We start from the raw sequence: 14,410 nt of genomic DNA on the forward strand, positions 1-14,410 counted from the left end.
TCTACATTGATGCCTGGAGTCGCAGTGAATTCAGGCACCTGGGGCACAAAATTATCTGCGGGGATGCAAGTGGAGTCAGCTGTACTGGGCTGCGATTGTGCACTACTGATGCCTACCCTTGGACGCCTACGTGGAGGTTCATCAGTAGATTAGTCACTAGACGAAGAGGACACTAAAAAAGTCACCTCTTCCCCACTACCAGAATCAGAGTCCTCAAAGAGCATGGCACATGCCTCTTTGGCAGTATACAGATGCTTAGTAATTTTTTTTTCTTCTGTAAACGTAGTAACAAAGTGTCACTGGCGTTGAAAGTAACGTAAAACTTTTTTTGTGTTTTTTTTTTATGTTTTTTTTTGTGTTTTTTTATTTTTTATTTTATAGAATAACTAATTTCCTAAAATCAAGGTATTTTTTTTAATCTATCTACAAAAACTCCCAGGTAACAGGTGTCAAACGCAGGTGGATGGAGTTTGGTATCTCCCAATTAGGCGCAGAATACAGGACGGTAGCGATGAGACAATGAAGGGGTGAATTTATTTTACACCTCACTTTTCACACACGCCACTGGGCAGTGATTTGCAGGTATCACAGGATAATTACAGGTGGGCAGTGATTTGCAGGGACCACAGGTGATACTGGTGGCAGAGTGCTGATGAGGCTGATTGGTGCCAATCAAGCACAGGAGGGTGGCGAGTCAATGACGGGATTAATTTTTTTTATTTTAAACGCTGGGCAGTAACAGACGTCTTGGTGCACAGGAGCCTAATTGCGGCACAGGGGGGCTGGATGCGGCGCACGAGGCTGGATGTGGCGCACGAGGCTGGATGCGGCACACGAGGCTACCAGTCTTATTATAGGGCACCAAGGGTACTGTGGTACAGATGGCTGGTGATGGACACCTATATAGGTCACAGGACAGCTGTATAGGTCACAGGACAGCTGTATAGACCACAGGACACCTGTATAGACCACAGGACACCTGTATAGGGCACAGGACACCTGTATAGGGCACAGGACGCCTGTATAGGGCACAAGACAGGTATAGGGCACAGTAGATTGGCTGCTGGGTGATCCAGGGGTTAATTTATATGGTTAATTACTCATTTATAATCTATCTAGCAATAGCTCCTTCTCTGATCGCTTCCCTGACAGAAGTGAAGCGGTCAGAGACGGAGACTACACTAAACTCCCCTCTCCAACTGTCATAATAAACTGTGATTGGTCCATCAGCACGGATGGATCAGTCACAGCGATCGCAAGCCGAGGACAGCTGTGGTTGGTCCTCGGCCGGCATCCTCTGTTACTAGGCTGTCTTGGAGAGCCGTATTTCCAGAAATGTAACGCTGTCAAAGTCAAATTAAGCTGTTATTGGTCCATCTGCACTGATGGACCAATCACAGCGATCGCCGGCCGAGGACAGCTCTGATTGGTCTTCGGCCGGCATCCAGAGTTGCTAGGCTGTCTCTGACAGCTGTCTTTTAATTCAAATAATTTTTATTGAAATGGTTTCAGACAAATAAAACATTACAACAGTACAACATGATGTTAATGCAAGTCTGTCTTGTTAAGAGAAAATGACAATTAGCAAAGGGTTCACAATATATACTTGTGTAACATACAGTAAAGCAATATTGAATATTGTAATGCTATAAGTCCACTACAACAGGACCCATACACACATGGACTCGTCGCATCATAGTGAACCCTTTGGCCTCCTAAACCCTTTCAAACATCTGTGCTGACAGAGCATAGCATAGTACATCAACAGCAGCAGGAACAGTAACAGAAAATAACAAAACAGCAAGTAACAAAAGAAAACTTGTCGAGTTACCATGTACAAAGTGTTTAGACGTGTTGCGTTTGTATGGGACGAGGACAGAAGGATGAGCTGACCCAGGCTGCCCAATATTCATTAAACGAAAGGATTGAGAAGTTACCGAACGCTATTGCTTTTTCATATATAAAAGTGGTATTGATTAGTGCGATGAGTTCTAGGATGGGAGGAACTTCATTTTTTTTCCAATATCTCGTTATCACCAGTTTAGCCATTACCAGAATTTTACATACTAGTCTGTATGTAAAAATATGTTGGAAAATATCCCATGGAGTAACAGCTCTCCTGTTACTCCATGGGATATTTTCCAAATCTAGGAATAGCAATGACATATGAGGCGTACAAGGTAGTTTCATGGAGAACACATCCTCTAGGAGCCTGTATACTCCCACCCAATATTGCTCGATAATGGGACATTCCCATAACATATGGATAAGGGAACCTTTGTGTCCGCAGTTTCGCCAACACAGTGCGCTAGAAGCAGGGTACATTCTCTGTAAGCGGTCTGGTGTGTAGTACCACCTAAACAAGGTTTTATTTGCGGCTTCTAAATGTGAAACACACTTGAACGACATATGTATCCATTTCAAAGCCCGAGACCATTGGTCATGTGTGAAAGAAGTCTCCAGCTCTCTTTCCCAAGCAACTATCGGGGTCGTTTTCTCAAAGACCGAGTGGCAAGATACTGAACAATATAGGTGTTTTAGGCCCTTCATACCTTTAATGAAGCTGTTCACTAATAATACATTTCCTTGGAACATGAGACCTGCATGACTCTGTAAAGTGTTTAACTCTGATATACCTGAATAGTTCATTTTGAGGGAGAGAAGAGGACTTAGCCAGGTCAACAAAACTCAGTAATGCGTCCTTATGAAACAATTGATCACAAGTCTTGATGCCGTGTGCCTTCCATTTACTAAGGTCTAAATCTACATTTGCTAATTCTAGAAAGTCTATCGGAATGTATTATTTAGGTATGTCTAATGTGTCTGAGGCCTTCACGTGCATATGTGCCCAACATTCCACAGTTGCTTTGGTGAGAGGGGACACTCCCCTCGGCAGTGGTAATCCTGCTAGTGGAAGGCACAATAAGGCCTTCAGGTGCTTTGAGCCTATATATGACGCTTCAATCTGTACCCAATGTTTCGAGAGGTCTTCTTTCCACCAATACACTGCTTGTGCGGCTAAAGTCGCCACGTAGTAGCTATATAGGTGAGGGACGCCCAGACCCCCCGAGGCCTGAGTTTTGTACATGACCTGAGTGGCAATTCTCGGCCTCTTCTTCTCCCAAATAAAGGACATTAATAAGCGTTGAGTACGTTTAAAATATGAGGCAGTGATCTCTATAGGGAGAGTCCTAAAAAGGTACAGTAATTTTGGCAGAACCATCATCTTGAACGCCGCAATCCTACCCAACCAGGAGACCTCCACCCTCAGCATTCTCTCAATATCCGCCTGGATCACCTTGTTGATTGGTATATAATTTGCTTCAAATAAATCTTTGTGTTTTTTGGTCAAACGAAGACCCAAATATGTTATCTCTTTCATGTTCCATACAAAATTGTATCTGGTCTGCAGAAAATGCAGGGAAGACGGGGAGATATTCAACGGAAGGATCTGAGATTTTGTAGCATTAAGTTTATACAAGGAGACTCTGCTAAAGTGTGATAAGCAGTCCATCACTGCTTCCAAGGAGGTCTCCGGGTCGGATAATGATAAAATTACATCATCTGCATAGAGTGATATGGTGTGTGTCTTTGATCCTATTTTAATGCCCTGAACTGCCTCTTTTAATCTGAGAAGTTGGGTCAACGGTTCTATAGAGAGAACGAATATGAGGGGTGATAGTGGACATCCCTGTCTAGTACCATTGGTAATTTTAAAGTCTTGGGATAGGACTCCATTAGTATAAATTTTTGCAGAGGGGTCCGAATACAGAGCCTGAATAGCCGCCATTATGGTCCCCGAGAAACCCATCTTCTGTAGTGTTGCAAATGCATAAGACCATGAAATACGGTTGAAGGCTTTTTCAGCATCTAGTGCAAGCAAAACAGAAGGGGTCCGATGTTGTTCAATGTGGTGTAACAGCCCAACTATCCGTCTTGTGTTGTCTGAGCCTTGTCTCCCTTTTATAAAGCCAGTCTGGTCATCTACTATGAGGTGGGGCAGGAGAGGGGCTAATCTGTTTGCAATAGTGGAAGCATAGATTTTCAGATCAATGTTAAGTAGAGATATCGGCCTAAAATTTTGGGGTATGTCACTAGGTTTCCCTGGTTTTGGTAAGGTGATTATTAAAGCCTCTTGATTTTCTTTGGGGAAAGAACCAGACATCTGTGCTGAATGAAAAAGTTTGCATAAATACGGAGTGAGGGTCTCCCTAAAGGATTTATAGTATGCATTCGTGAGGCCATCCGGGCCAGGTGCTTTGTCCGAAGATAGTTTAAGAATAACTTTGTGTATTTCAGCTTCCGAAAATGAGGCATTCAGACTCTGTATTTGGTGCTTCGTGAGTTTTGACAAGGGAATGTCCTGTAAGAAGGTTTGAATGTCCTCTGTAGTGGGGTGTGATACAAATGGATCTGCCTTTAGGTTATATAAGGATTCATAGAAGGTCCTGAACTGATTTGCTATTTGTAGCGGGTGTTCAATATGGGCGCGAGAGGTAGGGTCTATTAAAAAGGGGATTTTCGATTTTTGCCTCTGTTGCTTAAGGCGGGAAGCTAATAGTTTGCCGGCTTTGTTATTTTGCGAGTAATAACGAATTTTAGTTTTGCGCAGTGTCTTCTCATATTCAGAAACCATCGCTAGACGCAGTTCTTGACGGACGCTACGTATATTCTCGGCTTGTTGGGTTGAGGGCGAGGCTTTTTTTAACGCCTCTAAGGCATATAATCGCTCCGTGAGGCCGGTGATTATGGCTACCCGTTGCTTCCTTTCGCTATGTCCCATACGGATTAAGGACCCCCGAATGTACGCCTTATGTGCATTCCACAATGTGCTAGACCTGTACATCCCCCGTGTCATTCATCATAAAATATTCATTTAGGTCTCTCAAGATGTCCTGTTTATATTTAGAGTGAGCAAGAAGGTATGGATTGCATCTCCAGACAAAGGCATTATTGGCATTATTGTGTTCTTGTAATGTAAGAGTTATGGCTGCGTGGTCGGACCAAGTAATCCCTTCAATCGTGCAATTTACAATACTGAGCAAGGAATTCCTGTCAATAAGGAACATGTCTATCCTAGAATAGCAGTTGTGTGGACTAGAGTAGAACGTATAGTCCCGTTCTGTACTATGATGCAGTCTCCAACTATCATACAGGTCCTCCCGCCGAATTAGGGTTTTTAAAAGGGGTTGTCCCAATCTGGCACTAGAGGTGGAATCTAAAGTTGCATCCATCACCATATTAAAGTCTCCGCATACTATTACCTTGCCAGCTTTGTGTTTGTTTAGGGCTCTAAACACTTTATGTGTGAATCGTAGCTGCCGCTTATTAGGCGCATATAGGTTAACCAAGGTAATTTTTACGTTGTTAATGAGGCACACCAACACAATGTAACGGCCATTAGGATCTATCTGGGTGTGAATCATATGGAATGCTACATTGTTCCCAACAGCAATCATTACCCCTTTGGATTTATTGTGGAAGTGGGAATGGAAGACACGTGGGAAATCCGGGGATTTAACACGGTGTGCGTCCTTAGCAAGGAGGTGTGTTTCTTGTACACACAGAATGTCGCAGGCCATTGATTTGGCCTCTTTCCACATAAAGTTAAGTTTTTGAGGGGTATTAAGCCCATTCACGTTTAGAGACGCTATTTTAAGTGTCATTGGTACATTATGATCAAGATACTAGAACTCCTCCTCCAACGCCCTACCATCAGGAGCCCCGACCGACCTAACATTCCCTCATGCAAACAGACCCATAAAAGAAGCTGCCTACTAATCCATTGACCCACGTATAGATATAGGAGAAAAATCAGGATTAGGATTAGTAGTTTCAAAAGATCATACAATCTGCCGATAAGCTCATGGTACAACTTAGTCATATATGAAGCATAGTTTCCAACAAATAACTCGAACATAACATAAAACAAAAGAACAGCCAAGGCTGTCAAACATACGTGTACAGGGGGGAAAAAAGTCATTGTGAAGTGGAGTTCAAGGTGGACGTCTTGTGCACCAAATGTTGCAATGCTGAGCCTTTTCCAAAAGGCATCCAATCATCATCAGTTGCACTTTCGGGTTTTCCGAGAGACCTGTTGCCAATCAACCATCACCTGGCGTGGAGGGTTTGTCCCTGCTGTTGCTGGGGTTGAATCTTTATATTCCACTGTTGTAACAACTGCAGACCTTCTGTCAGTGTCCCAATGATATGCATAGTGTTGTGGCGTTTCACCAGAAGCTTCACCGGGAAACCCCATAGATACAAAATTTGGTGTTCCCTAAGTACTGTCGTAATGGGGGTCAGATTCCTTCGCAGCTGCAGAGTTGCGGCCGATAGGTCTGTGAAGACCGAGATCTTGCTGAAACGAGATGGTATCTGATCCTTTTTCCTAGTGGCCTGCATTAGGCTTTCTTTGATATGAAAAAAATTAATGCGCGCTATAACGTCCCGTGGGACATCCTCTGAAATATGTTTAGGTCGGGGGAGACGGTGTATTCGGTCAATAATCAAGTCCCTTTGTGAGCTCTCAGGCAGCATGCTTTTGATGAATTCTTGCGCAAATGCATTAAGATCTTGAGGATTAACTTCTTCAGGTATACCCCGAAATTTGACATTATTGCGCCGTGATCTGTCCTCCATGTCCGCCATTTTGGCTTTGACTTGGGCTAAATCATCTGCTAAATCATAGTGCGCATCAATTAAGTCGTTGTGAGATGATGTGACCTCACCCATTTTCTGCTCTAGATGTTGCACTCTATGTTCCACTTCTTGCACAGAGGCAGACAGGGGGTTAATAAGGCTTGCCATTCCTGCAAGCAGGGATTGCTGTAACAACATATTTTTCAACATTAGTTCAGTGACTGGGTTTGAAGAGGACGGTAAGCTGCCTAAAATATCACATGAGGCCTCTAATGAGGTCTGTGGTGTAAAAGCTGAAGGGAAAGGAGATTGTCTTACCCCATCTGAGGGTTGAGCAGAGCTGAGCAGGTTGTTTCTCTGCGTGTCATGGCTCCTGCCGGAGGGAGAAGATGGCGCCGAAACGACTGGCCCACGTGGTGCAGAGTGAAGAGAGCGGGTGTCGGCATCCTCATGACGCGACCCGGGACTCGTCACTGGGATAATCCCCTTCATCAGGGGTAAGCTTAAAGTCCCCACCGGGTCCGAACTGCGCCGTTTGTGCGCTTTAATCTCGGCTGTATCTGCTGCCGGCGGATCTGAGGTGAGTGATCCGGCCTGGGAGCCTGTGTCCGCAGCGTCTCCATCCTCCATCGGTATGAGGGGATAGAAGTCGGTGAGTTTCACCGGTTTAGTGACCGGACGCCTCCTCCTCGGCATCTCCAGGATTCAGCTGCTAAAAGCACTGGTGTAGGGTTCAGTTATAAGGCTGTCAGCCGTCGCTTTAGGTCGCTGGGTGCAGGAGCTCTTCTATCAGGCGTCCATCTCTCTCCACAGCCAGGCCACGCCCCGACAGCTGTCTTTTTTAAACTTCCGCCGCACCAGGATGTGCGGCGGAAGTTTAAATCGTTCGAAACGTCACACTAAGCTGTGATTGGTCCATCTGCACTGATGGAGAAATCACAGCCATCGCCGGCCGAGGACAGCTGTGATTGGTCCTCGGCCGGCATCCTCAGCTGCTAGGCTGTCTCGGACAGCCGTCTGTTTTAAACTGCCGCCGCACATCCCGGTGCGGCGACAGTTTAAAGCGTTCACGTAACTGTACGTGGAAATGCGGGAACAGACCGCATCCCATCACGTACAGTTACGTGAAATTGCGGGAAGGGGTTAAGTAATCTCATGTACGTGTTGCAGAATTTTTTCACACGTAAATTAACCTGCGGTGCATACACTAAAATCCGCAGCATGTCAATTTAAATATAATTTCCATCTCAAAAATGTACCTCACTAGTTTACAAAAGAAAAACTGCGCTAGCATAAAACTCCACCTATTTCCACATCAAAATGTAAAATCCGCATCAAAAAACACACTATTAGGTGCGGATTTTACCTGTGGAATTACCTGCGTTTACATGCGGTTTTGATGCAGATTTACTGTAACAAGTTACGCAACATGTGCATGCAGCCTTAGGGCATTCTGAACTAAAAAAAGGGGGTTCTTAGTTTGGAACATTCATCAATTAGCTGCAAAATTGAGCAACGTCCCTCTCTTTCTCTGGGGCAAACTGTGAATTTGATGATTTGCAGATCTCAGTAGATCTTTGTGGCCTCTTCATTATAGCAATCCCACCTCACGGACCCCAACTGATTATATCTTATGGCATGCTCAAAAAGTTAAATAGAATGTACTGTATCACCTATATTGTATTTTACGAATTAAAACTATATACTGAAAAATATATTTTTATCTAATTTATTTTTACTATCTGATTTGATATTATTTTATGTTCTCTGTGATGATTGGGGACAGCCGTCTTGCCTGAGCTGCTGATCTCAGATGTGAACAGCAGTTCTAGACCTTTGCTTTACAGCACCACCTGGACATAAGAAACGTTAGTAAAAAAAAAAAAATTCTCATTGACTTCTATGGGAGTCTACAAAAACAAAAAAGCCTGCAAAACAGGAAGTGCACGTCTCTTGTAAGGGCACAGTGGCCAGTGTGGGAACTGCAATATGTTAGGATTTTTTTATATAGAGTGTAACATGTAAAATTAAACAAACACAACATTTAAAAAACAATAAGTTTAACATACATTTTTTTTAACAATAGATCATTTTCAGACGATGCACTTTAAGGAGGCTAGAGACATCTATTTGAGTCAATGTGCCAGTAACAATATACCAATAATCTGTAGGTATGTCTATTTATATATTTTTACTTATAAAAGTGCGGTCTTGAATTCCTCCTGGTCCAGTATGTTCCATCAATACTTTATTTTAATTCAAATTTGCGTGATGCTTCAAAATTTTCAAGGTCCAAATAAACGGGCCAAAACCATTGGGTCACTGGTGAGAAGCAGTCGGTGCTACAAAAATACTTGTACCGTATATAAAGGGAAGATTTACTGAGAGCAATTCTCTGTAACAGAATCTAGCGGATATTGAATTGCTAAGGTGGAAGATCTAGACCCAGTTGTCAGATGAAAGGAAGATTACAGTAGGTACAGGGAAAGGCAAAACACTATAATATGTGAAATACTATAGGCATTACATTAGATTACATGTGCTTATAGCAAAAGATACTGCCTGTACAGTATGCACTTTTTACATCAAAGGAAGGTATGCTCAGAGTCATAATAGATAGATGATGGGTATGAGATAGATGATGGGTATGAGATAGATGATGGGTATGAGATAGATGATGGATATGAGATAGATGATGGATATGAGATAGATGATGGATATGAGATAGATGATGGATATGAGATAGATTAGATAGATAGATAGATAGATAGATAGATAGATAGATAGATAGATAGATAGATAGATAGATAGATAGATAGATAGATAGATAGATAGATAGATAGATAGATAGATAGATAGATAGATAGATAGATTTGAGATAGATGGATGGATATTGAATAGATGGATATTGATAGATGGATGGATATTGGATAGATATTGGATAGATAGATAGATAGATAGATAGATAGATAGATAGATAGATAGATAGATAGATAGATAGATAGATAGATAGATAGATAGATAGATAGATAGATAGATAGAATATATACCATACTTATCTATATATTTACATAAGTAGGAAAGCAGAGCAGTGTGAGTAAAACTGGACCTCGATCCCAGATCTTTTTCATAAATATGAAGAACTTGCTTCTTTGTATTTATCTATATATTTATATATTTCCATTGAGTTGAACCAGGACCATCAGATGATCGTAATCATAATTTTAATATAAACGAGGATATTATTCACTGTAATTACCTCCAATTGAATCCTTTCATGTGAGAATCTTAATATTCAGAGCAACTCATTATCACATCTCTACGATGACAGAACTCATAGGGTTACGGGAAAGTTCAAATGCTAATAATAATGAATAAAAATATATTTGACTTAAATTTTTGTCTGTAATTAGGATCGTTCTATTACTGCCCAGATTGAGATTTTATGTAACTGTACAGAAGTTCATTATGCAACGCTCACCATGAATTACATAAAACACACAGTCTATACACCATTTGTTCCGATATTCATTTATGTTTGGTATATTCCAAAGCTTGTCTCACTCAGCACCCATATTGTAATGGCAGGAAGGAGGTGAAGGGAAAGTGAGCCCTAATCTACCCACCGCCCTGTCCCTGCCTACTTGCAACGACCCGCCCTAGGCGACGGGGTACAACTGGGCGGCGGTCCCTACGCTGTCTAAGTGCACGGGAGAACAAACAGGGAACACGCAAGGGAAGGGGCAGTAGCCCACGGAACGCCGCGAGGAAACGGAGCGGTGAATGAGTAGTCCGGACCAGGATGAAGTGGAGTATACCCAAGTGAGCACGGAGGAGGAAGCAAGCCAGAGGCAAAGCAAAGCAGGTTAAGCGGAACTGCAGCACGGCAGAAGCAGGCTGGAGCAAGCAGCAGTGAGGCCAGGAATCCAGAAGAATTACAAGCACTGAGGAGGAGAACACGGCAGGTAATAAAGGGCAGGGGGCGGAGCTAACTCCGACTGACCAGGCCGCGATAGGCTCTCCCACTCCTGAGCCTGCCACCCTTGTTGGTGGGAGATGGTGTCAGTCGAACAGGTCTGGCCTCAGGTGTGGATTGATTAATCCCAGGAGTATACCTAGACGTAGTACCTGGCAGATCCCTAACAGTACTCCCCCTTTTATGAGGGGCCACCGGACCCTTACTAAGAGGTCCCGGTTTAGTAAGGAAGAGAAGGTGGAACCTCCTGATCAATACCCCAGCGTGAACATCACGGGCAGGTACCCAAGTCCTCTCCTCCGGCCCGTATCCTCTCCAATGGACCAGGTACTGGAGGGAGCCCTGGACCATCCTACTGTCCATAATCTTGGCCACCTCGAATTCCACCCCCTCAGGGGTGAGAACGGGAACAGGAGGTTTCCTCGAGGGGGACCAGGACGGGGAGCAGCGTTTAAGGAGGGAGGCATGGAAGACGTCATGTATGCGAAAGGATGGGGGCAGCTCCAGACGGAAGGATACAGGGTTGAGGACTTCAATGATCTTATAAGGTCCAATAAATCGGGGAGCAAACTTCCTGGACGGGACCTTAAGGCGCAAGTTCCTGGACGACAACCAGACCAAATCCCCGACGACAAACCGGGGGTTAGCAGAACGTCTACTATCCGCCTGAATCTTTTGTGCGCTCTGGGACGCCTCTAGGTTCTTCTGAACCTGGGCCCAGACAGTGCACAGTTCCCGATGAACATCCTCTACCTCAGGATTATTGGAACAACCAGGGGAAACGGAGGAGAACCTTGGGTTAAACCCGAAATTACAGAAAAATGGGGAGACCCCTGACGAGTTACTGACCCGGTTATTCAGGGAAAATTCAGCAAGGGGAAGGAATGAGACCCAATCGAATTGACAGTCAGAGATGAAACACCTTAAATATTGTTCCAGGGATTGGTTAGTCCTTTCCGTTTGGCCATTAGTTTCGGGATGGAAGGCGTAGGAGAAGGACATATCAATCTCCAACTTTTTACAAAAAGCTCTCCAAAATAAGGAAACAAATTGTACCCCCCTGTCAGAAACGATATTGACTGGGGCCCCATGGAGACGCAGGATGTGTTTCACAAACAAAGAAGCTAACGTCTTGGCGTTAGGTAGCTTCTTAAGGGGTACAAAGTGGCACATCTTGCTGAAGCGGTCTACTACCACCCACACCACCGACTTGCCCTGAGATGGAGGCAAATCAGTGATAAAATCCATGGAGATATGGGTCCAAGGTCTCTGGGGAATGGGCAAGGAACGTAGTAGGCCCGCAGGTCGGGACCTAGGGGTTTTGGACCTAGCGCAAACCTCACAAGCGGCGACGTAAGCCCTAACGTCTTTAGGCAACCCAGGCCACCAATAGTTTCTGGTAATGAGGTGTTTGGTGCCCAAGATGCCAGGATGACCAGATAGAGCGGAGTCATGGTTTTCCCTGAGTACCCTTAGCCGGTATTGCAGGGGAACAAACAGTTTGTCCCCAGGGACTTTCCCGGGAGCTGCACCCTGATCAGCCGCGATATCAGAAGCTAAATCAGAATCCGTGGCAGAAACGATTATACCAGGGGGTAAAATACAAGCAGGATCCTTCTCGGAAGGAGGATTGGCCATGAAACTATGTGACAGGGCATCAGCCTTAATATTCTTGGACCCAGCCCTATAGGTAACCAAGAAATTAAATCTGGTAAAGAATAGTGCCCACCGAGCTTGTCTAGGATTAAGCCTCCGGGCCGATTCTAGGAAAACCAGATTCTTGTGATCCGTAAGGACCGTTACCTGGTGTCTGGCCCCCTCCAGGAAGTGCCGCCACTCTTCAAAAGCCCATTTAATGGCTAGAAGTTCGCGGTTGCCAATATCATAGTTACTCTCCGTGGGCGAAAACTTCCTAGAGAAGTAAGCACAGGGGCGGAGATGGGTGAGGGAGCTGGTACCCTGGGACAAGACGGCCCCCAATCCCACCTCGGATGCGTCAACCTCCACAATAAATGGCTCCTCTTGGTTGGGCTGAATCAGCACGGGGGCCGAGATAAAGCACTTCTTGAGGGTCTCAAAGGCCTGGACGGCCTCAGGGTGCCAATGGAGGACATCAGCACCCTTGCGAGTAAGGTCCGTAAGAGGCTTAGCGACGACCGACAAGTTGGCAATAAATCTCCTGTAATAGTTGGCGAACCCTAAAAAACACTGTAACGCCTTAAGGGAGGCAGGTTGGACCCATTCCGCCACAGCCTGAACCTTGGCAGGGTCCATGCGGAATTCATGAGGAGTGAGAATTTGCCCTAAAAATGGTATCTCAAAGACACATTTTTCAGTCTTAGCAAACAGATTATTCTCCCGAAGGACCTGGAGCACCTTCCTGACATGCTCCACGTGGGAGAACCAGTCCTTGGAAAACACCAGTATGTCATCAAGGTACACAACAAGAAAATTACCCAGGTAATCTCTCAGGATTTCATTAATAAAATTCTGGAAGACAGCAGGGGCATTACACAACCCAAAGGGCATGACCAGGTATTCGAAATGACCCTCGGGTGTGTTGAACGCAGTTTTCCACTCATCCCCCTCTTTGATGCGGATAAGGTTATATGCCCCCCGTAGATCGAACTTAGAAAACCATTGGGCTCACTGAACCTAAATAAAAAGATCCGGAATCAAAGGAAGTGGGTACTGGTTCCTTACGGTGACCTTATTCAGGTTACGATAATCAATGCACGGCCTAAGACCACCATCCTTCTTCCCCACGAAGAAGAAGCCAGCACCTACAGGAGAAGTCGAGGGGCGAATGAAACCCTTGGCCAAGCATTCTTGGATATACACCCTCATAGCTTCACGTTCAGGACATGATAGATTAAATATCCTACCCTTAGGAAGCTTGGCACCAGGCACCAAATCGATGGCGCAATCGTAATCCCTATGGGGGGGCAACACCTCGGAGGCCTCCTTAGAAAACACATCGGCGAAGTCCTGAACAAACTCAGGAAGCGTGTTTACCTCCTCCCGGGGAGAAATAGAGTTAACAGAAAGACATGACATAAGACATTCACTACCCCATTTGGTGAGATCCCCAGTATTCCAATCAAACGTGGGATTATGCAACTGCAACCAGGGAAGACCTAATACCAGATCAGACGATAATCCCTGCATCACCAGTACAGAGCACTGCTCCAAATGCATGGAGCCAACCAGGAGTTCAAAAACAGGAGTATGCTGAGTAAAATAACCATTAGCAAGGGGAGTTGAGTCGATACCTACTACAGGGATAGGATACGGTAAATCAATAAATGGCATCTTTAGAGACATAGCAAATTCCACAGACATGATATTAGCAGATGAGCCAGAATCCACGAAAGCACTGCCCGTGGCAGACCGGCCAGCAAACGAGACCTGAAAGGGAAGCAAAATTTTATTGCGTTTCACATTAACGGGAAATACCTGTGCGCCCAAGTGACCTCCCCGATGATCACTTAGGCGCGGAAGTTTTCCGGCTTTTTATTCTTGCGCCTGGGACAGGTGTTCAGAAGATGCTTGTCGTCCCCACAGTAGAAGCAGAGACCATTCATTCTGCGAAACTCCCTACGTTGTCGAGGGGACATGGAGGCCCCGAGTTGCATAGGTACCTCCGAGTCCTCCGTGGAGGGGCGAGGAGACGGGACCTCGGAGGGGATCGCAGAAAAGTCAGAGGGGAGCACATTGAAGCGTTCAAGCTGACGTTCCCTGAGACGTCGGTCAAGTCGTACTGCTAGGGCCATAACCTGGTCAAGGGAGTCA

At 44.9% G+C, this 14,410-nt stretch overlaps 1 long non-coding RNA gene across 1 annotated transcript in view; it reads right to left on the reverse strand.

Annotated features, from left to right (window-relative positions):
• The window catches only part of LOC142741471 (uncharacterized), a 284,939-nt gene that overhangs the window by 93,175 nt on the left and 177,354 nt on the right, over positions 1-14,410 (reverse strand). The gene's annotated exons all lie outside the window — the stretch shown is intronic.

The sequence above is a fragment of the Rhinoderma darwinii genome, chromosome 2, assembly GCF_050947455.1.
Source record: "Rhinoderma darwinii isolate aRhiDar2 chromosome 2, aRhiDar2.hap1, whole genome shotgun sequence".
Lineage (NCBI taxonomy): Eukaryota > Metazoa > Chordata > Amphibia > Anura > Rhinodermatidae > Rhinoderma > Rhinoderma darwinii.